The 22,868-nt window shown below is 45.8% G+C and overlaps 1 long non-coding RNA gene across 4 annotated transcripts; it reads right to left on the reverse strand.

The window, feature by feature from the left end:
- Positions 1-3,387: 3,387 nt before the first annotated feature.
- Positions 3,388-18,736, reverse strand: LOC310673980. 4 transcript variants are annotated; one of them, XR_014509274.1, is made up of 5 exons: positions 18,588-18,736; positions 16,160-16,284; positions 8,570-8,669; positions 6,676-6,781; positions 3,388-3,521 (listed from the first exon to the last, which is right to left on the reverse strand). It is a non-coding gene; the product is annotated as an uncharacterized lncRNA (long non-coding RNA). The 4 variants fall into 4 exon arrangements; XR_014509273.1 differs by lacking the exon at positions 8,570-8,669; XR_014509272.1 differs by lacking the exons at positions 6,676-6,781; positions 8,570-8,669.
- Positions 18,737-22,868: the final 4,132 nt, after the last annotated feature.

Genomic DNA, 22,868 nt, shown 5'->3' on the forward strand with positions numbered 1-22,868 from the left:
AGGTGACCGTCGCATGGATCACTGTGGCCAGATCAGGGTGAGAAAGGTAAGGCACCAACTGCTTAATACGGCAGAGATGGAAAAATGCCACCTTTGCTGTGGCTGCAATCTGTGCCTCCATGGAAAGGGAGGCATCAAAGGTTACACCCAAACTCTTGACAGAAGGCGCTGGGCCCCCGCATATGCCTGGTTTGTTAGTTTGCTTAAGGACTGTGTCACTGTTTTTTGTGCCTGATTTAAGCATGTTATTTCATGCTGTAATTAACCCTTCTGAACCTTCCTCTACTTGGTTGTGGTTCCTCTGACTCCAAAATGACTCTTGCATTTGACAGAATACCAGCCAGCTGGTGAATGGGTGGGAGCATGTCTTTCTCAATCAAAGTAAAGTTTAAAGCTCCCATTTGATCTGTTGAAGTCCCATCAACAACCTAAGGAAACCTATGTCTTCAAATGGAAGCTTGATTCAGAAATGATGGAGATAATGGAATCGGAGAAGACTTCAGTGGTTGAGCACTAGTTCTGCTCCCCTCTCCAAGAGGCTCAAAGATATCATCAAAAGAGAACAAAAGTTTCCCTTTATTTATGGATCATTGCTGAAGGATATCATGGCATCCACAGGGAAAAGAACACACTGGAGATGATGGTGCTGCTTGCTCTCATCATCCCATCTCAACGGCCAGACAATGTGTACAGTAAGTCTCTCAGATGGGGTCTGACTCCTGGAGATTCATCAGAGGCCCTGGCTGCGATGGGGCTGCATACTGGCCAACTGGCGTCTCCCCTTTATTGAACCTTGGAGCTCCCAAGGACTGAATGGGGAAGTGTTTTACTGTACAGTCATACCTCATGTTACGTTTGCTTCATGTTACGTTTTTTCAGGTTGTATCCCGCAGCGACCCAGAAGTACTGAAAAGGGTTACTTCCAGGTTTTGCCGCTCGCACGTGCACAGAAGTGCCAAATCGTGCCATGCACCTGCACAGATACGGTGCTTCAGGTTGTGGGCTTTTCATGTTGTGAACGGGCCTTCGGAACAGATCCCGTTCGCAACCAGAGGTACCACTGTATCTTGTGCATGCTCTGTTAGTTTGCTTGAAGACTGTTTCATTTTTGCTGTGATTGCCCCTGACTTCAAAATAACTCTTGCATTTTACAAAATGCCTACCAGCATGCCTTTGTCAGTCAAAGCAACCATTGGGAGCTTAAAACATCATGCATGTCATCATGTGTAGGACACATGGGCATGGCTTGGCCAAAATGGTAGGTCTGGTGGGACAAATTAGACCCAGATGCTAGAGGGCAGCTCACCTGCAGCCAACACACTGCTTTCCTGGTTTGATTATGATGATGATGGTGATGATGATGATGATGACACATGGGGCTCATTAATCTTGGAAGGTAGTGCATCTAGGAGAAGGAAACTCTGATCCTAAACCTTCGCTGCCTTTTGGGATATCTTCAGGAGAAGAAAAGGGCTAAGGAATAAACCCTACAGAAATCCAGAATGGCTTCCCTAAATCTCTGCATTTGCTAATCTGCAGGCATCCATCTTGGGTCTGTAAGCTCTTTGCTCCAAGTTATTTAAGAGAATGGATGTGTTTATCTCTGCTCTCCAGTAAACAGCCTCAGGCTGTTGGAGGTTGTTTGGGGAAGAGGCGGGGATTTTATTTTCAGTTCAGGATGCAAGATATTTGTAATCTAAGACAAATATGCTGGGATAAGTATAAGAAATTGTGCAACGAACTGCATGCAACTTTTATTGCTTTAAGCTGTTTTGGAGTTAAGTTCCATAAGCAAAGCTTTTGAACCATATTTTTGGGCTAGAATTTTTTTATTTAAAAGAAGAGCGGGTTTTTATTTATCCAATGGCTTCCACATGCGCAATATTGATAACTGCAATACATGTAACTGAAGTGGGGGGGACTTTTTTAGCCCAGCAGGCATATTTGCAAGCAAGAGATATTATCACAGTTCAACGACATATTCTTGCCAGGCAAAAGCACTTGAGGATGGTGCAGAGCAGAGCCAGTCTTGTTGAGAAGACATTGGCCTGGTGAACAAATCAGCATGAAAGATGATTATGTTGGCCTCTGAGAAGAGTCTTCTCTCTTGGTTGACATGCTTCCTTGTCCTCTTGTGCTGCTTGAAGACAATCAGAGTGGAGGCGGGGAATTAGCCAGTGAGGAGACTCTTCTTCTACCCTTTCATGCTGATTGGTACTGAGGGACAGCTGCTGTTGTGGGCGAAGGCAGGCATGGTACAAACAGCAAGGAGGAGTGCGGACTTGGAGATGATGATGATGGAGAGAAAGTAAGCAATTAACAGAGTTTGCAAAGAAAGAGGGTCAACAGCAAGCATGATAGCCAGCAGGAAGGAGAGGAAGAGGAGGAGGATGTGGTGAACAAAGAGGATACCAGTGAAGGAGGAACCACAGAGGGGTTTGGAGAAGGCAGTGGAGACAAGTGAAAGTGGAAATGGAGGGAGGAGATAGGTGCTGAAGGTGCTTCATGGCTGCTGCCTCTCTTTGCTGCAGGAGCCAGCTGAAGAAGACCAATGGGTTCAGCGTCTGGTGGGGCAGGGTGCAGGTGTCTCTTCATTCAGACACAACAGGCCTATAATGGAGATATGTGTTACCTTTGCACTTTCCTTGGGTGCATGCTGGCCCAACTTTTGGAGGGGGCAGCATAACTAAGCAGCAGCAGAAGAAGAGTTTGGATTTGATATCCTGCTTTATCACTACCCTAAGGAGTCTCAAAGCCGCTAACAATCTCCTTTCCCTTCTTCCCCCACAACAAACACTCTGTGAGGTGAGTGGGGCTGAGAGACTTCAGAGAAGTGTGACTAGCCCAAGGTCACCCGGCAGCTGCATGTGGAGGAGCGGAGACGCAAACCCAGTTCCCCAGATTGCAAGACTACCGTTCTTAACCACTACACCACACTGGCGCTCTCTCTCGCTCGCTCTCTTGCTCTCACTCTCGCTCTCTCTGTCTCTCTGCTTGTACTTCCTCTGGTTGGTTGGTTTTTTAACAAGAATCCAAAAATCAAAAAAAGGGAGGAAGATGTGTGAGAAAAGATGTATGGTTTTGTTCCAGCCCAAACCAAATGGTAACAGAGGAAAAAAGAGAATAAGTTTGGGGCGAGATGAAGTGTGTTTGTATAGTTCAATCCACTTAGAACAGAGTCTGGATGCTTCTGTTGAGGTGGCAATATAATGTAGGAGATTGCGGGTGGTCAATGCTGTGGGGACCATATATATAACAAGATGCATTCCTGGGATGGTGAGTGATGGGATGAAACTTCAATAAGTTATCATTCCCTTCTTTCCCACTCAACCTCAGAAAGACATACCCTCCTCTGACATTCATAACTCAACAGAACTTCAAACAAAGTACGAGACTAAAAGCCCATTTTTATTGTATAATTTCAGATGGTTGGCTGTGGCTGTGAGAGGGGGACATCATGGACTCAGAACCTCTGGATTGGCTGATACACAGCACACAATTGGTTGACGCTCTTCAGTCATCTATAATCATAAGAAACAGAACATCAGAATAAGAACCAAAGAGCACATTGGAAGAGTTTATAACAAAATACTAGACTCATGTGAGATAAATTTGGCCCAGGGTCACCCAGTAAACATCATGGCCGAGCTGAGATTTGAACTTACTCTACTTGGCCTGAACCACCACCCTGACCCTATACAGCATATTGAGATTCCCCACCTCATCTTTATCAGTAAAAAGGTAAAGGGACACCTGACCATTATGTCCAGTCGTGGCCGACTCTGGGGTTGCGGCGCTCATCTATCTTTATTGGCCAAGGGAGCCGGCGTACAGCTTCTGGGTCATGTGGCCAGCATGACTAAGCCACTTCTGGCGAACCAGAGCAGCACACAAAAACACTTTGACGTGCTTTCGAACTGCTAGGTTGGCAGGAGCAGGCACCAAGCAACGGGAGCTTACCCCGTCGCGGGGATTTGAACCGCTGACCTTCTGATCGGCAAGTCCTAGGCTCTGTGGTTTAATCCACAGCACCACCCACGTCCCAATCTTTATCAGTCCTGGATACCAAAATGCCTTTCTTTGGTTCAGAAGGGGTCACTGCCATCACAATTTATAATCTGGGCTCATGCCGCAATAACTGTACATTATCCTGAAGTAAGTCCCACTGACAACAGATGGAGTCAGAGCCAACCCAAAGGGGCTAGAGAAGAAGCAATCCCCTACAATTCAAATGTCAGTTGCAGCATTTTTTTTTTCTGCCCAGAGAAAGATGGGAGGGACCTTTTTTCCATAGCTATCACTCACATCAAATAGAGCCATACTTCTAAAACAGGTTGAGGATTCACCAAAGACATCTGTGAGTGCTGGAAGACTAGTTCCCTGGCTTGCAGGCCTTTTCTCACCTGGCCTAGGAAGGTGGGGCCTGGACTGACTCCAGCTACAAAAGCTGAGGCTATAGACCCTTGGGCTGGGATCTTGTTTAGTGGGGGTTGTAGAAGAGTGGGGGTTTTGCTGTTATTTATATAATCTTTTTGTATCTTTGTTTTTAGATGATTCATGATTTATGTGAAAATTGCTCAATTGGATTGTGTATTTATTGTTTATGTATTTATTGTTTATGACTGATTCTTTTCAGTTTGTAATTGTGTGATTTGTTTTCATGTTGTAAGCCACTTTGAGCATGGTTTCAACTATGGAAATGTGGCAGCCAAATAAAATGATGTATGTATGCATGCATGCATGCATTACTGTGAACTGCAGCCTTAAAGATAATATAATAATAATTTATTATTTATACCCCGCTCATCTGGCTGGGTTTCCCCAGCCACTCTGGGCATGCTCCTTCAGGTATACTGAGCTGAGGCCATTTAGGGCTTTAAAGGTCAGCACCAATACTTTGAATTGTGCTCAGAAACATACTGGGAGACATTGTAGGTCTTTCAAGACCAGTGTTATGTGGTCCTGGCGGCCGCTCCCACTCACCAGTCTAGCTGCCGCATTCTGGATTAGTTGTAGTTTCTGGGTCACCTTCACCTCTTTGCTGCCACTATCACCACTTGGTAGGCTCAATGTTGAGCTCTAACCCGTGTCCGGTCCGATTCAAAATGAGTTTTCCACCACCAGCTCTCTAGCCATCTCAGCAATTGTTTCATCGCCCTCAGCTCTGGGGAAAACCATGGGGCTGTCCAGGCTTCATGCAACTGAAGAGAGTGCTTTGGAGCCAGACAGTCGATAGCCCTGGTTAACTCTGCATTCTAGCAGGGCACCAGGGAATCAGCTGAAAGGCCATCAACATGGGATAAAGCATCCCCTACCACCCTCTGGAAACCATTTGGATCCATTAAGTGGAGGGGGCAGACCATCCGAATTGGTCCCACTGGCAGAGGAAGGCAGGTGTGGGGGTGTGGTGCACACCTGGTGTCAGCCGTGAGGGCGGGTGACATCACCGCGCCGCCACCCCCCACCCTCGCTACATGGGCGGCACCCCCAGACACTCACTGCGCAGGCGGTAGGCTGCTAGGGATGCTGCTGCTGCATGCGGCTAGTGGCGCCCCTCCAGAAACTCGCCGTGTGGGCAGCTAGGGACGCTTGCCGTGTGGGCAGCTAGTCCCACCCCGTGGGCTGGCTAGCCCCACCCCCGCCCCACTCCGGGAGCTGGGGCAGATAGCTCCGCCGCTGCACCTCCTTGCTGAGGGGAAGGGTCATGGAGAAGTCCAATTGCACCAGGAAGTGATCTGACCGTGGCACTTCTTTTGTTTTTTGTCAGATTACCTACATCAATAGAGGTAGACACCAGGTCTAAGGCATGTCAGCACTATGAGTTGGGCCAAACGTATTCAGGGACAGCCCCATGGAGGCCATGCTTTCCATGAAGTCTGGAGTGGCCCCTCATAAGGTCGTGTCAGCATGGATGTTAAAATCCCCTAGGACAACCAAGCTAGGTGTCTCCAGCAGAACATCCGCCATGACCTGAAGCAGCTCAGGCAGGGAATCCTTGGCACAGAGAAAAATCTTACAATCTACTGCAGCAATAGAGCCCTGTACCACATGTCCCAATATTTTGGGTCTTAGTGTCACATGGGACCTTATTGCAAATGCCTGGGTGCTTGGCACACTTCTTTAGACAGTTAACTGCCATGCTGATTTCACCACCTACTCCTCAACTCTCCTTATTCTTTTCTGTCCTCTCACCAGGGCCTCTGAAATTAGAAAGTTTCCACTCTCTTCAATCAGTGGTTTTCAGTAGACTTGTATCTTAGTACCAACAGCCAGCTGGGCTGGATATAAATAATAAATTATTATTATATTATTATAACACCTTGAACTTGGGTCTGTGGCAGATCTGCACCAGTGCAAATCCTGAAAGCAGGGTGTTATATGCCTTTTACTGGAATCAAACAACTCAAATCATAGAGCGCCACCATTCCTTCTCATTCACCTTTTTTGGATCCTAACTCCCACATGTTCTGAGCATTGCTAAAGATGCTACTATACTGTCCTTTCGCACAAAAATTGGCATACCCGTTTGCTTCAGCAAACTCACTCCTATACAGGCACTCGCTCAGATTCTTCTTCACAGTTCCCATCATACTCCCAGCCTGGACCCTGCATTCCATTTAATGCAAGACTGATCTTGCAGATCACAAATGAGCGCTTGAAGGAAACTTATCTTACTTTTTACAGCAGTAGATGTGGTCATGTTGTTGGCATATCACGCTTCCAGACCATTGCTTTTCATCTTCACCACACTTATCCTTGCATATGCCACTACAAAATGGTTCTGGATATATATTTCAAAAAGAGAGAGTTGGGTTAGATGAGCAGCTAAGGATGGTGAACTGGAAGCTGTTGAATCTCATATCCCTTAGCCATGTCCTCTGACGAGAATCTCTTGATTGCAGTTTTCTATATGGGCTGGTTCAGATGTCCTATTCATTCAGCATTCATTCTGAATTACTTACACAAAGCTTATGCTGAGGTTAGGTTATATTTTTTTTAAAATACCAAGTTTTTATTCCAATTCGTTTGTTGGAACACAATGAACATTCATCCTGACTTGCTTGAAAGGTTCTTTTGATATGATTTCACCATGTTATCCAACCCACATTTCTGTGCATTATCCCATCACTTTCCTAACCTCGGAAAGTCAGTTTCCACTTTTAACATGGATTTGTTCAACCAGGGCAACAAATAACTTATTATCCAGTTTAATTGAGCAAACCTAAATCTCTCACTATGCGTTGGAACCCCTCTTCCAAAATACCAGCAACCCACAGGCACCCAAAATTTCTTGTTTTTCCTACCTTAAATTTAGTTCAACACACCTCTCCATCGGTTTGCTTTCTTTAAGCTCTCGTGAGAATATATCACCATTTTGAAGATCTCACGAGAATATATCCCCATTTTAGCACACATTTCTTATACACATTCTTGTATAATATTTTAGCTTTGGTGCCCCCTATATTTTGGGTGTAGGGGCCAGCCCAGCCAACCACTCCAGCCAAGGAGCCGAAGTGTGGAGCTGAATGTGGCATGTCTCCAGCAGCTGGCTCCTTCTTCTCCTGCTACTGCTGCTGCTGCTGCAGAGGGGAAGAAGGGGCGAAGCAGACTCCTGCTGGTGGCAGTGCTAAGGGGAGGAGGGAGCCCCCGGCCATTGAGCCACATGGCCGCCACATTCAGCTCTGCCCCCAGCTCCTCATGATGCCTCTGGCTCTAACAATAAAAGTTAAGTCATTCATACCATGCTCCATATTGTGGGTGGGGAGCAGGTGTATACGTTTGAAAGATCTGAACCAGGAACATAGTTCAGTTTCTTCACCTATTTTATACCAGCTCTATTAAAAGCAAATAGCAGTAAAAAAATAGGGCTGTACATGCCCTCCCCCTACCCACCCACATGAAAAATGAATCCAGTGTCTTTGCCAACCCCTGTGCTATGTCATACCTTGTAAAGGTAAAGGTAAAGGGACCCCTGACCATTAGGTCCAGTCGTGACCGACTCTGGGGTTGCGGCACTCATCTCGCTTTATTGGCCGAGGGAGCCGGTGTACAGCTTCTGGGTCATGTGGCCAGCATGACTAAGCCGCTTCTGGCAAACCAGAGCAGCGCACGGAAACACCGTTTACCTTCCCACCAGAGCGGTACCTATTTATCTACTTGCACTTTGACGTGCTTTCGAACTGCTAGGTTGGCAGGAGCAGGGACCGAGCAACGGGAGCTCACCCCGTTGCGGTGATTCAAACCGCCGACCTTCTGATCGGCAAGTCCTAGGCTCTGTGGTTTAACACACAGCGCCACCCACGTCCCATAATTCAGCACTTTAGATCAGCCCTAATCCAATATGGAATGATATGATGCCAACTCTACCAGGATCCTCACCCCAGAAAAATTCAGGGGCAACACTAAAGCTTAATTAGCCTTTTAAAACCTAATTAATATAGTCAGGATGTGGAAGAAGGAGGACACATTGCTGGGTGCTGCTATATGAGGTGGGTCAACTAGGCTTGAACTGTCCACATAGCTCTTTCAGTGCATGTCACAGTCTAAGCAATATGCCCCTGTACCATACCTGTGGCCCTTACTAGGAAGGGAGAGAAGAAGGAGAAGATGAAGAGGAAACCATAGATCAGGCAAGAGAACTTCATGGCTGAATCAATTTGCTGGAGATTCTGAGGAGGGAACAGAAGGTGCTCCTTATTTATAGGCCATTGAATGACAGCAGCCCATCGAGGGACAGAGGAGGAGTTTGAAGTTCAGGTCTGTAATATTGGGGTGGGGAGGGGCCTTTTTCTGTCACATTCCCATCTGGGCAGCTTTCAGAGGGTGCACAATGCATTAAACAATACAAGGAGACACCAACAGTTGCACACAGTGATGCAGTTGGGCATTTTTAGAATCTAGATTTAAGACCACATGAACATAAGAAGCCCACGATAGAAAGACTCTCCAGCCACTCTGAGCGGCTTCCAACAAAAGATTAAAATACAATAATTCATCAAATCTTAAAAACGTCCCTAAACAAGGCTGCTTTCAGATGTCTTCCAAAAAGTCAGATAGTTGTTTATTTCTTTGACATCTGATGGGAGGGTGTTCCACAGGGCGGGCGCCACTGCCGAGAAGGCCCTCTGCCTGGTTCCCTGTAACTTCGCTTCTCACAATGAGGGAACCGCCAGAAGGCCCGCGGCGCTGGACCTCGGTGTCCGGGCAGAACGATGTGGGTGGAGATGCTCCTTCAGGTCTACTGGGCCTCAGAGGCCATTTAGGGCTTTAATGGTCAGCACCAACACTTTGAATTGTGCTTGGAAACGTACTAGGAGCCAATGTAGGTCTTTCAGGACCTATAGAATAACCCCATAGTTTGATCAAGTCAAAGACCCATCTTGCCAGAGGTGGATTGAGGGTAGTGCAATCAGTTTGGCCACACTGGGTGCCGGTGCCACGGGGAGTGCCACAACAATGATGTTGAATGAGCACAAGAGGTGGGGGTGCCAAATTTTACTATCACACTGGGTGCTGCTGGAATTTGAGAGCCCCAAGTCCACCACTGATCTTACCCAACATCTCATAGCAGCCAAGCTGGTGTCCACAAGTCTGAACTGACTGCAGCAACACTTTCCCCACTTGTGAGTCCCAGGAAATGGCAATCAGAGGCATCCTGCCCTCAACTTAATGCACCTACAGGGCCCCACATATTTAATTTGTAATGTCTACTACTTCACTTCAGTGCGGAAAACCAGCTGCTTCTGAGGCCCTCCTAGTCACTTTGCTGCTGAGTAGAGTCTTGGACTTCTGCCCCAAAGCCCAGTCTTGGTGGCACCACTAGTTGAACCCAGGAACTTCAGCTGGCATAGATGGCAATCTGTAAATAGCCCATGAGGAAGCCGTTGCTAATAGTCCATGAACGATCAGGATGCAGCCTGAAGGATACAGTGTTCTCTAAAATAGCCACTATTAAAAATGTATGCATTATAGTGTATTCAAGGATGCAGTTCCTGATCACCTGCAGGCATTTTGAAAGGAGGCCTATTTGCTAGATATCTTGTAGTCTAGATTCAGACCAGGCCTGAGGATGGCAATCAGGGTTCCATTTCTTAACAGTAGGAGGCTACAAGGTATGGCTTCAAGGTGGGACGCAGGTGGCGCTGTGGATTAAACCACAGAGCCTAGGACTTGCTGATCAGAAGGTTGGCGGTTCGTATCCCCACGACGGGGTGAGCTCCCGTTGCTTGGTCCCTGCTCCTGCCAACCTAGCAGTTCGAAAGCATGCCAAAGTGCAAGTAGATAAATAGGTACCGCTCCGGCGGGAAGGTAAACGGCGTTTCCTTTCACTGCTCTGGTTCGCCAGAAGCAGCTTAGTCATGCTGGCCACATGACCCAGAAGCTGTATGCCGGCTCCCTCGGCCAATAAAGTGAGATGAGTGCCGCAACCCCAGAGTCGGACACAACTGGACTTAATGGTCAGGGGTCCCTTTACCTTTACCACAGTGGGCTGGAGTGTGTGTGTGTGTAGGCATGCACGCACACACACACACACACACACACACACATGCGAAAACGCTATTTCCGGTGCTCCTTCCAGCGCGGAGGAACTCCCTGCAGCCAATGGGAAGTCAGCCAGCATCGCGGAAGGTGGTGCCCGCTCTGCTCCACGCTGGTTTAGTGCTGCGAACGGGAGCCAACCGAGCGGGTAGTGGGGGTCCATGTGCCAGTTAAGCGACCCCCATGAGCCTTAGGTTGCTGACCTCTGGCATAGCTACCATCTGCTGGAACCTCCTCTTGCAGGACTTCCCAGTTGCTGCTGCGGTCTCTCTGCTATAACCTGCTGGTTAAGAGTTTCTTACTGTGCTACTCTCAAATTCTGTGACTAGAACAACCTCACTCAGCTCCTCATGGCCTCCACGACAACGATGGGTCTCTCTCAGGTGGTCATTGGTCTAACACACCAGGAAGGTAACGGTCTTGTTGTGATATTTGCCCTAAGAACACAGTGTCATGGTCAGACCATAATCTGGTTAAGTTTAGACTGACAAGGGCAGTTCCCCCCTGTAAGGGTGGTGGGCCTGTTTGGATGGCCCACCCTCAGAGACATAGGGAACCAGATATGTTCCTGGATGGTCTGGGGAATTTTCCAGTAGAGAAAGGTGGTGGTTCTATTGAAGCCTTGGTCTCGCTATGGAATGGTGAGATGAAAACGGGTGGTTGACATGATCACTCCTGAATGTCCTCTGCAGTGTTTTGGAGCCCAAGCAGCTCCTTTGTCCTCAGAGCTATGAAACTCTGGACTATGAAACAAGCCAGATGAAGACTGGAGTGTAAGTAGTGCAAATCTTGCTCTGAAGCCAACCCAACACTGGAAAAACAAAGAAGCTCATTTTGCAGCTCACATTGCATCCTCTAGTAGTGATCAGTGGAGTTATTTTGGATGGCCTGGAGGTTATCGACTCCCAGTATGGGGAAGGGACCTCTTCAGCCCTTGAAGACCCACTGTGACCAACTGGCTACACACTTTGAGGATAAAGTCACTTGAGTTTGGCATGATCTTGACTCTGCACTAGTTACAGCTCCTGCTGAAGTACCCCATGTTGTCTTATGTGATCAGTTTCATCTGACACAGTCAGCTGATGTCAACAAGATGTTGGTGGCAAATGCCCCCTTGACCCCTGTCCCTCCTGGCATATCAAATCTAGCAGAGAGAGAGAGCTGGCTGGTTGGGTCCAGAGTGTGGTTAATGCTTTGCTGTGTGAGAGGGTGGTCTACGTTGAAAGAGGCAGTGGGTGATTCCTAAAGAAACTGGCTCTGAACTCTTTGATGAAGAAGGGTTAACTTCTTCTGCAACATTCCCATCCTGGGAACTGGGGTTGCCATACGTCCAGATTTTCCCAGATGTATCCAGAATACTGCAGTTGGCAGCAGTGTCCAGACATAAATCAATAAAAAATGTCCGGGGAAATCTTGCAGTGCCTTTTCTTGCCACTTTTCCCATAAAAATAGCTCGAAAGCAGCATTTTCTTTTCAAAGCGATTTTGCCCAAAAAGCAAAAAACATTTTCTGTCCAGATTTTCACTGTTTGAAATATGGCAACCCTACTGAGAACACTAGTTTGTTAAGTGTGCTGAGAGTTGTTATGAGATAAGTAACCGTCCAACCTTCAGGAGGCATCTGAAGGCAGACCTGAATAGGGAAGTTTTTTATGTTCAATGTCTTATTATGTTTTTATATATGTTGGAAGCCACCCACAGTAGAGCGGTTCATAAAAAAACCATTTATTTTTTTTTAAAAAATGCCTGCTCCAAAGGTCTTATCTTACTACACTAGGGATTATTTAGCTATATCTGAAATTTCATGCATATCAGTTAATATCTTGACTCTGCTCCACTGAATCGAAATTTCAGCCATCACGAAATAGGAAAACGGCCAAGTAAACAGCTATTTTCATAGACGAGCGTCAAGCTATTAACTGATGTGCATGAAATTTCAGATAAACCTATATAATCCCTAGTGTAGTAAGATAAGACCTTTGGAGCAGGCATTTTTTTAAAAAAGTTTTTTTATGAACCGTCCTAATGGGCAGGGTATTATTATTGTTGTTATTATTATTATTATTATTATTATTATTATTATTATTATTATTATATAGGACGTTGCTATTTTCATTGGACATGCACATGATCAGAGATGATGGGAGTGGTAGGAAGGTATCATGTTGTCCATCCCTACCTTAGCAGGACAAACTTTGGAAAAGTAGCTGGTCCCTTAGGTAAACTCATAGAATCATGGAATTGTAGAGTTGGAAGGGACCACAAGGGTCATCTAGTCCAACATCCTGAAATGAAGAAATATTTTGCCTGATGTGGGGTTCAAACCCCGCAACCCTGAGGTTAAGTATCTCATGCTCTACTGACTGGGTCTTCCTAGGATACACCGTGAAAAAATTTCCTCCACAAACTACTTCTCCAAAATACAGAGGCACCAATAATATAGCTGCTAGAATACATGCTTTTTTAATTAACACGGACAATTCGATACAGAATCAGCTCCATTAAAAGCACAGCAAATCAGGAGAAGGGATTGTGGAACGAAATAAGCTGGGTCTACGAGGGTTCAAGCCATGGAAGTAACACTGGAATCCACTGTGAGTAGCATTATCTGCAGCAAAGAGAAAAACACTTTCAGATTCCGCAGTCTTTGATGTGGAATTATGTAGATAGAAAAGATTTAAAAACTTAACACAAATAAATCAAAACCAGAAGCACATACTTAAATATAAAGAAAGGGTGTGGAAACACATAGTTATTTTATTTAAATCAGAGGTCGAGAACCTGATTTGAATAACTTCTGGGCATGGTGATTTGTCGCTTCATCATTAAAAATACAAAATAGCTAGAAATAAACCTGTCATTTTTATCCCTGCCCCCCCCCCCTGAAATGTAATATCAATGTTAACAAGACAATGGATTTGTTAGTTGGAGTGGATATTGATGGCTAAAAAAAGCTTCCCTGTGGTTCTGTTCTTCTTACTCTTGCTGTTATTTAGTAAGAGTGAAATCAGTTCATTTAAACTATTTACTTCCACTAGCCTTCAGACAGCCCATAACTATGACCCAAAAAAGCTAGATGTATGCAGTGGCAGAGGAAGGTTCCTGGGCAGCTTTGCTGTCTACCTGCTGCCTCCCCCCCCCCCCCCAGCTGTAGAATGGCTAAGGCCCCATGCGCGGTGTGGCGCGGTGTGGCGCGGTGTGGCGCGGTGCGGTGCGGTGCAGCAGTCCTGTGGGCCTCAGCCACCTTACAGCTAGGGGGAGACAGCGTGGTCAGACAGCGCGGAGCCTGCAGGCACTGGAGACGCGTGTCTCTAGTGCTCTGCAGGCCCCGCAGTGAGTGCCACCTGCCATTTTGACACCCTGTACTCAGAGTGACACCCGGGGCATTCTGCCTCCCTCGCCGCCACCCACCGCCCCCATACACCCCTGGATGTATGCAGCCAATCCCTGACAAAAGCATCACCAACTACAAATGCTAAAATTTGGGGCAGAATTGGTTGTTGTGTGGAATATCCGGTGGGCAAAGCCCTCATGCACCTTCTTTTCACTTCTGCATTATGTCTGTCACAGAGATCTGGGTCCTTTTGCCTTCCTGTTGTGTTGAACATCATAACCGAGAGACCACAATAAAGTTGCCCAGGTGATAGGATCACCTTCCCAGTCTTACGGCTCTGTGCTGCAGTTCAGCACCAATATTTCAGAAAGCATCATCAATCCACAGTGAGTCAATTGCCCCTCCAAGCATCCTCCAAGCATCCAGTGTGGTGTAGTGGTTAAGAGCGGTAGTCTCGTAATCTGGGGAACTGGGTTCGCGTCTCCGCTCCTCCACATGCAGCTGCTGGGTGACCTTGGGCCAGTCACACTTCTTTGAAGTCTCTCAGCCCCACTCAGCTCACAGAGTGTTTGTTGTGGGGGAGGAAGGGAAAGGAGAATGTTAGCCGCTTTGAGACTCCTTAAAGGGAGTGAAAGGCGGGATATCAAATCCAAACTCTTCTTCTCTTCTCTTCTTCTTCATCCTTCACTGATGAAGTGTTGAGGCAGTCAGTGAAGAAGCACGGCTGGTGACTCATACAAATGAGGCATCTGTTGTTAAGTATAGGGACGCGGGTGGCTCTGTGGATTAAACCACAGAGCCTAGGACTTGCCGATCAGAAGGTCGGCGGTTTGAATCCCCACGATGGGGTGAGCTCCTGTTGCTCGGTCCCTGCTCCTGCCAACCTAGCAGTTCGAAAGCACGTCAAAGTGCAAGTAGATAAATAAGTACCGCTCCGGCGGGAAGGTAAACGGCGTTTCCGTGCGCTGCTCTGGTTTGCCAGAAGCGGCTTAGTCATGCTAGCCACATGACCTGGAAGCTGTACGCCGGCTTCCTCAGCCAATAAAGTGAGATGAGCACCGCAACCCCAGAGTCGGCCACAACTGGACCTAATGGTCAGGGGTCCCTTTACCTTTACCTTTTATATGTATTGATGAAGGTTTAAAATGGAAAATACCCAAAAGTATATTGCTAACACTGGGGGTTTTCGACAAGAGTTTTCTAAATATCTCCGAGTTCCTTGCAGAGTTGATGATTAACAAACTGACTATTGTTCTCTGGTAGCTAACATGTGAGGGTTGTAAACCTGGGAACATGCAAGAGGTATTGAGTTGCGTTCTTGATTTTGAAAGGAGTTGCCTCTGACTCTTTGTCTCCCAAACTCAGATGCAAATGGAGGTGTGTCTCTGGATGCTACTGGGAGAACAATTCAAGTAAATAGCTCTCCTGAACAACAGAGGAGCAAGCAGCCTGGAGGCTGCAAAGCAGCCGAGAGAGAGAGGGTGGGGTGAGGTTTGCTTATTATTTCTTTCATATTTTGCAAGATGCTGAACCTGTGCTGGCCAGCACAATATATTTTATGGATATTTTTGATGTTTTTATTCTGTTTTAAAGAAAGTTCTGCCAGTAAAACTGTGAATAATGTTTTCACGGGTCTGGACAATGCTTCACTTCCAAAGGAGTTAGTTCTTCTGCTTCCAGACACTTCGAACTGCAAAATATTTGATATCTTCAACATCTGTTACAGGCACAAGAACACACCAATCTATTTTTCCTTCTAGTTAGCAGCATCCCTACTTATTGTGTTGTTATGTACTGAGTTGAATAGGATCCAAAATGCAGCAGTCTGATTGGTCCTAGAACAATAGGATTCAGAATGCAGCAGTCTGATTGTCCTGGAACAATGCAGCAGTATGATTGGTCCGCAGGAGCCACCCAATCCAGCTCCAGGTGGAAGTGAATCCACAACCTGATTGGCCTACAGTAGAACCGCAGAATTAACCAATCACGTGCAGTCCATTGTGTAAATAATGTATATAAAGCAGATATTTTGGGGGAACATTCATTCCTCCTCACTACTATGAGCTGAATAAAGAGCATGAAATCCACTCTCAACTCCAAGTATATTTCATGTGTTGAACAGGAAAAAATATGCTGTTCTTATTCCCTGCGGGATACATTAATATTTATTAAAAGCCAGCTGGGATTCTGGCTTAGGCTGAGGCTGCTCCAAACAGGCTTATACAGAAAGAACTGACAGACAAAACAATGTTGACAATAGGACAAACACTTTTTCTAGAATCCTTACCCCTTATTTGCAGCAACGTACGTAACGTGCACACTCTCCAATTTGTCGTGTATGGTGTGGGCAAGAATGGTGGCAGCTGCCATGGGCACGATAACATTCACCATATGTCTTTGGCCGCGCGAGTGCTGTACCAAAAGAAATAAAAGAACTGCATTTTCATCCCCACTCCAGCTAATAGCAGACTCAGCTGGCGAGTGCCAACAGGACAGTAGCCAAAATAATAGAAGGGGCCATAGCTGGCTGGCCAGAAAACTGAACAGGTGTACACCAGCCTGTAACATGTGGGTTAACCCTCTCATACTGAACTTGAGTGCCCCCTTCCCTACTGGAAACCACCACCACCCCAAACACAGGAATGGTTTAAGCCATGGGTAGGCAAACTAAGGCCCGGGGGCTGGATCCGGCCCAATCGCCTTCTAAATCCGGCCCGCAGATGGTCCGGGAATCAGTGTGTTTTTACATGAGTAGAATATGTTCTTTTATTTAAAATGCATCTCTGGGTTATTTGTGGGGCCTGCCTGGTCTTTTTACATGAGTAGAATGTGTGCTTTTATTGAAAATGCATCTCTGGGTTATTTGTAGGGCATAGGAATTCGTTCATATTTTTTTTCAAAATATAGTCCGGCCCCCCACAAGGTCTGAGGGACAGTGGACTGGCCCCCTGCTGAAAAATTTTGCTGACCCCTGGTAAGCTCATTCAGGGGACTTCTCAGCAACACAAGCATATTCAGATTAGAAGGGGGGTGTTTTCCTAATAAGAAAACAATAACCTGAAGATCACTTGAGCAACCTGAAAGAAAAGCCACTCTGGGGGGCTTCCAACATACATAAAAACATAATAAAACATTAAACATTTTTAAAAACTCCCCTGTACAGGATTGCCTTCAAATGGCTTAGGGGTTGGATAACTCCATAACCTCCAACATTTCTCCAGGGAAAATAGGGACATCCTAAGGAAAAGTGGGACATTCTGGGATCAAAGGAGAAACCCGGATGGCTGAGATCAGGGACATCCCTGGAAAATAGAGACACTTGGAGGGTCTCCAATCCTAGCCTGACTGCACTGGCTACTAATTAGCTTCTGGACCCAACTCAAAATGCTGGTTTTGATCCTCATTATGTAGTTTTGGGACGCGAGTGGCCCCACGACGGGGTGAGCTCCTGTTGCTTGGTCCCTGCTCCTGCCCACCTAGCAGTTCGAAATCACGTCAAAGTGCAAGTAGATAAATAGGTTCCGCTCCGGTGGGAAGCTAAACGGCGTTTCCGTGCGCTGCTCTGGTTTGCCACAAGCGGCTTTGTCATGCTGGCCACATGACCCGGAAGCTGTACGCCGGCTCCCTCAGCCAATAAAGCGAGATGAGCACCACAACCCCAGAGTCAGTCACGACTGGACCTAATGGTCAGGGGTCTCTTTACCTTTATGTAGTTTTAGGCACCAGGCAAAAACGTTCATCTTCAAGCAGGCCTTTAGCTGATTAACATCCTACAGCCTTTTAAATGGACATGTGGGAAGGGGAAGGCTTATTGTTTTGCCGGTTTGATTTTAATTATTTACTTGTTTTTATCCTGTATTTAAAAAAAAACAATAAGTTTTTATCCTGTATTTTGGGGACCCTAGGACTTGCTGATTGAAAGGTCGGCGGTTCGAATCCCCGCGGCGGGGTGCGCTCCCGTCGCTCGATCCCAGCACCTGCCAACCTAGCAATTCGAAAGCACTCCCGGGTGCAAGTAGATAAATAGGGACCGCTTACTAGTGGGAAGGTAAACAGCTTTCCGTGTGCTGCGCTGGCTCGCCAGATGCAGCTTGTCACGCTGGCCACGTGACCCGGAAGTGTCTTCGGACAGCGCTGGCTCCCGGCCTTTAGAGTGAAATGAGCGCACAACCCTAGAGTCCGGCAAGACTGGCCCGTACGGGCAGGGGTACCTTTGCCTTTTTATCCTGTATTTTATTCTGTGAGCCACCCTGAAACCTTAGAATGAAGGGCAATATATAATTCAAATCAATCAATCAAAGCACTACATTCTGGGTGGTTACAGAACTAAGAAAATGCAAGATTTGTCTTATGCACAATGGTGAAAGAGTGGAAATTTATTAACTGTAAGGCATGCTTGAGCTTGAGAATGTTGATCTCCTGGGACTGTCCTCATGGGAGTAAGGGCTCCCTATCTAAGATATGGAAATATTACTTACTAGCCTGGTTCCTATAGAGCAGGTACGGGCAATCTATGGGTCTCCAGTTGTTGCTGGACTCTCCCAACCTCCCACCCTCCCAGACTGGGCTGTGACTATGCTGACGGAGGCTGATGGGAATTGGATTCCCAAGACATCTAGGAGCCCATTGGTGGTCCACCACACAGCTGAGCATGGAAGCAGCAGCTACATACCCTCCCCAAGTCCACATTTGTGGATCATCAATTGAAAACTCACCTGGAGCAGCCATCAGCACAAAGAAGAGAACAGCTGTAAGGAAGGCAAAGATCTTCATGACTGAACAATTGGGTGGGTGTCAGGAGACGGTAGGGTGGAGAGGTGCTGGAAAGGTCCTTGTATTTATAGGTCAAAGGGGAGTGTTCATATCATGGTATGATGATCCTGTGGGTGCTGCTTGTGGGTTGCTGCAATCTAATGATGGTATTATTATGCAAGTATATTCCTAGTTACTTGGAAAAGTATTTCTAGGGAATGCATAGCCCCAATACAACAGCCAGTGCTTGACCTGGCTGTTAATGTAATTAACTATCCTCACGCACAAAAACAATATTTTAAAAATAACATTACGTGTAATTATCTATATAGGACATGGAGATAAGGCAGCATATTGTTACAAAAGTTAGGTGCCACCCCTACTCTCTGCTGAGCTGCAGCAAGTTTCCAAGGAGTTCCAGGCACTCACCCAGGGTCTATGGCAGGGGTCAGCAATTTTTTCCAGCAGGGGGCCAGTCTACTGTCACTCAGACCTTGTTGGGGGCCGGACTATATTTTGAAAAAAAAATATGAACGGATTCCTATGCCCCACAAATAATCCAGAGATGCATTTTAAATAAAAGGACACAGTCTACTCATGTAAAAACACACAGATTCCCTGACCATCTGCGGGCCGGATTTAGTTAACTCGAAGATTTATGGGGCCAAGGAAGGTTGGCAGCCTGATTTTAATGTATTCTTAATCTTTGTTGGTGCTGGAGGAGACTCTTGAGAGTCCCATGGACTGCAAGAAGATCAAACGCATCCATTCTTAAGGAAATCAGCCCATTAGATAATTCGAACTAGAATACAAAAAAGGGAGGTGTGAGGAAGTCGAGGAAATAAGCTAATGAAAGATGTGGATATAAAATCTGGATGTGTGTTTTTACTTTTGTTTTTTTGTTTGTTTTTTATGTTGTATTGTTATATTGTTTTTATTTCAGTTTCTATTGTGGATGTATTGTTTGTTGAATTTGTGTATTGTTTTTTTCTTTTTCTTTTATTATTCTTTATTGTCTTTCTTGATATAAGTATAAAATACCTAATAAAAAATTTTAATAAAAAAAAAATTAAGGAAATCAGCCCTGAGTGCTCACAGAAAGGACAGATCCTGAAGCTGAGGCTCCAATACTTTGGCCACCTCATGAGAAGAGAAGAGTCCCTGGAAAAGACCCTGATGTTTGTAGTGATCAGGTGGGATTGCTATGAGGAATTATAACAAATATAGAGTAAGCCATCTGTGTCAGCAATGAAAGCATTGCGTTGACTGGGTTTAAACCATTTTGATATGATTCTTGATCAATCCACACCTCTGCATCCCTGTTCCATTTCTCTTTCTTGACAAGTCACGTACACTGACAGACAGGCAGGTGTCCTGGGTCATCTAAGACTATGGGCAGTTTCTTTGATGTAGCTTTTCTAATATGTTAATCTCAATATGTTAATCTTGGAGCCAGGAAACAGATCTCACATGAAGGTGATAATGAGCCTGTCTTTCTGGCCATCCTTCTTATCATATATATTTCTCACCTGCGGGGTATGCATGCTAATTATTGCTGTAGTGTAACTTTGTTCCCACGTGGGGTTTGATGAAATGCTCAGAGGAAATATGATTGGTTCTCACGAGCACTGTGTGAAGGATTCTTTTGTTAATAAAATGGCCTGGTTAGGGGTGTGGCTTTACGCACTTCCTCCGAGAGCCTTGCCGGTTCAAGCCTCGTGTCTTATTTTAATCAGGGTCCGGTCCTTTCCTTTGGCCTCAGAACGCAACAGATGTTGGGAAAGATGGAGGGCACAAGGAGAAGGGGGTGACAGAGGACGAGATGGTTGGACAGTGTTCTCGCAGCCACCAGCATGAGTTTGACCAAACTGCGTGAGGCAGTGGAAGACAGAAGTGCCTGGCATGCTCTGGTCCATGGGGTCACGAAGAGTCGGACACAACTAAATGACTAAACAACAAATCGTTGTTGGAAGCTGCCCAGAGTGGCTGGGGAAACCCAGCCAGATAGGTGGGGGTACAAGTAAATTATCATCATCATCATCTGCTCCCATTTTGGGGACTAATTGTTACCACCTGCCTGAGGGGCCCCACCCAGCAATACTTGCTGACAGAATCACTACTTCATGACAACAACAACTCATTGGAACATTTTCATAACCTCCAACCTTCCTTAGGTCAAAATAGGGAGGGTATGCTATCCTTTCGATGTCTGTTTTTCTGCCTCTGCTCCACCCCTGGCATTCTCACTCCCCCCTCCATCTGACTCTCATTGACCCCTCCCCTTTTTTCTGTCCCCCCAGCCCCCCCTACAGAGCATGTCCTACCAGAGGGAGGGCAAGTGCCACCGCCAGTACGCCAACGGGGCACAGAGCACGTGCCCTCCACCCCTCAGAGAACCCCCCTTAATCCTGGTTTTATTTTATTTTATTCTTCGGCAGATTTACAAGAAGAAAAACACAATAAATGAATAGAAATTCGTTCCCTCTCCCCATCTCTCTTCTCCCCCAATCTTATACTGTATCCAACATTAATGTCTCACGCCAAATGTAACTTATCTTGATGAAAAGACATGAAAATAGAGGTGATGCATGCACTTTTGTAACCCAAGAACATCTTTAATAAAAATTATTTCGAAAGAAAGACACACATCAATGCATAAATTATTATTATTATTATTATTATTATTATTATTATTATTATCTATACAGACATTATGTACTATCTCTTAACAGGTAGAAAAAAGAAAATGGTATAAAATAGAAAATTTATAAAGAAAGAGAAAAAGAAAAAATAAAGAAGTAACAAAGATATGAAACAAATAATAAAAAAGACAAAGTTATTATTTACATAGTAAAAGTACTCATCGACACAATTCTTCCCATCCTTCTCATTATACTGTTTGATATAACATTCTTTTTTACACAGGTTTACATTATATAATATCATTTCTTTCTGCTTTGATCTTTTTCTTTACAAATATCACTCAATTTCTGCTAATACGGAGTTAATTGTACAATAAAGTTTTACATAATTCTTAAATATTATCCATTCTCTAGCTGTTTCTTGTTTCGATATTCCTCAATGCATAAATTCTCAAGTGGGGCAAGATTGGACACAGACACACAAAGCGATTGATGACTCCACTACCTCTGCCTGCCCTTCAGAGCCAGAGCATCATGCAGGACTGGTCCTTGGCAGTCACAACCTCTCCTCCTCCTCACCTGCAGTCCAGCAGCCACTATGCCTAAGGGAAGAGGCCAGCAGAAGAGGCCAAGGAGAGGCAATGGGAGGCTCTTTCAAAGCTGCAGCCACTGCAGCCGACACCCACAACAAGCACTGATTCATCCTCCTCCTTGAGCTCTGTGGCACTGGCACTAGCAGGGGAAATAGGGACATTCCAGGATCAAATCAGAAGCCGGGAGGATAGCTTTCATAATCCTGACACTCCCTGGAAAATCAGGACACTTGGAGGGTATGCATTTGTGGTATGGAAAGTAACAGGATTTAAGCAAAAAGCCACACAGCATTTCCCCCTTAATTTTTTACTGACATGAACAGCCCTGAAAACAGGGGCACATTGCCCTGGTCCCACCCTGAGCACAGAGCATCATGAATTCATAATTCAAAGGACACCCAAATAGTCTGATAACCTGGTCTTGGTTGAGACATTCATTCTGATTTATTAGCGGAGTGGTTGTATGACAATGAGCTTTCATATCCTGCGTTCATCCTGATTTGCTGGATGAAGTTTTTACTCCTCTTCCTGTAAGTCACTTGTTCATCCCGGACTCTTAAATGCCTTTCCAGTTGGACATGTTTTGTTCTTCATTTACTGCAACTCCAGAATGTACCAGGAAACTACGGCTGTTAAGGGCCATGTCCTTAATGTGTGCATTATTTAGGCAATATGGGTATGGTGATGTCCTATCCGGTGGTTAGTTCCAGCTGTCAGTGGCACAGTGGGTGGGAGCTCAGTCCCAGTATTTGCATGTTCACTGGAACAGGCTCCAGGAGTCTATGCAACTGAAGATACTGTGTACACATTGTACCCCCTGGAGCACAACACACCTAATTCCTTGCTAGGGATTGGATGCTGGCCAGCAACTTCAGAAGAAGAAGAAGAAGAAGAGTTTGGATTTGATATCCTGCCTTTCACTCCCTTTAAGGAGTCTCAAAGCGGCTAACATTCTCCTTTCCCTTCCTCCCCCACAACAAACACTCTGTGAGGTGAGTGGGGCTGAGAG

Source organism: Podarcis tiliguerta (assembly GCF_965153285.1).
Source record: "Podarcis tiliguerta genome assembly, chromosome: 3".
NCBI lineage: Eukaryota > Metazoa > Chordata > Lepidosauria > Squamata > Lacertidae > Podarcis > Podarcis tiliguerta.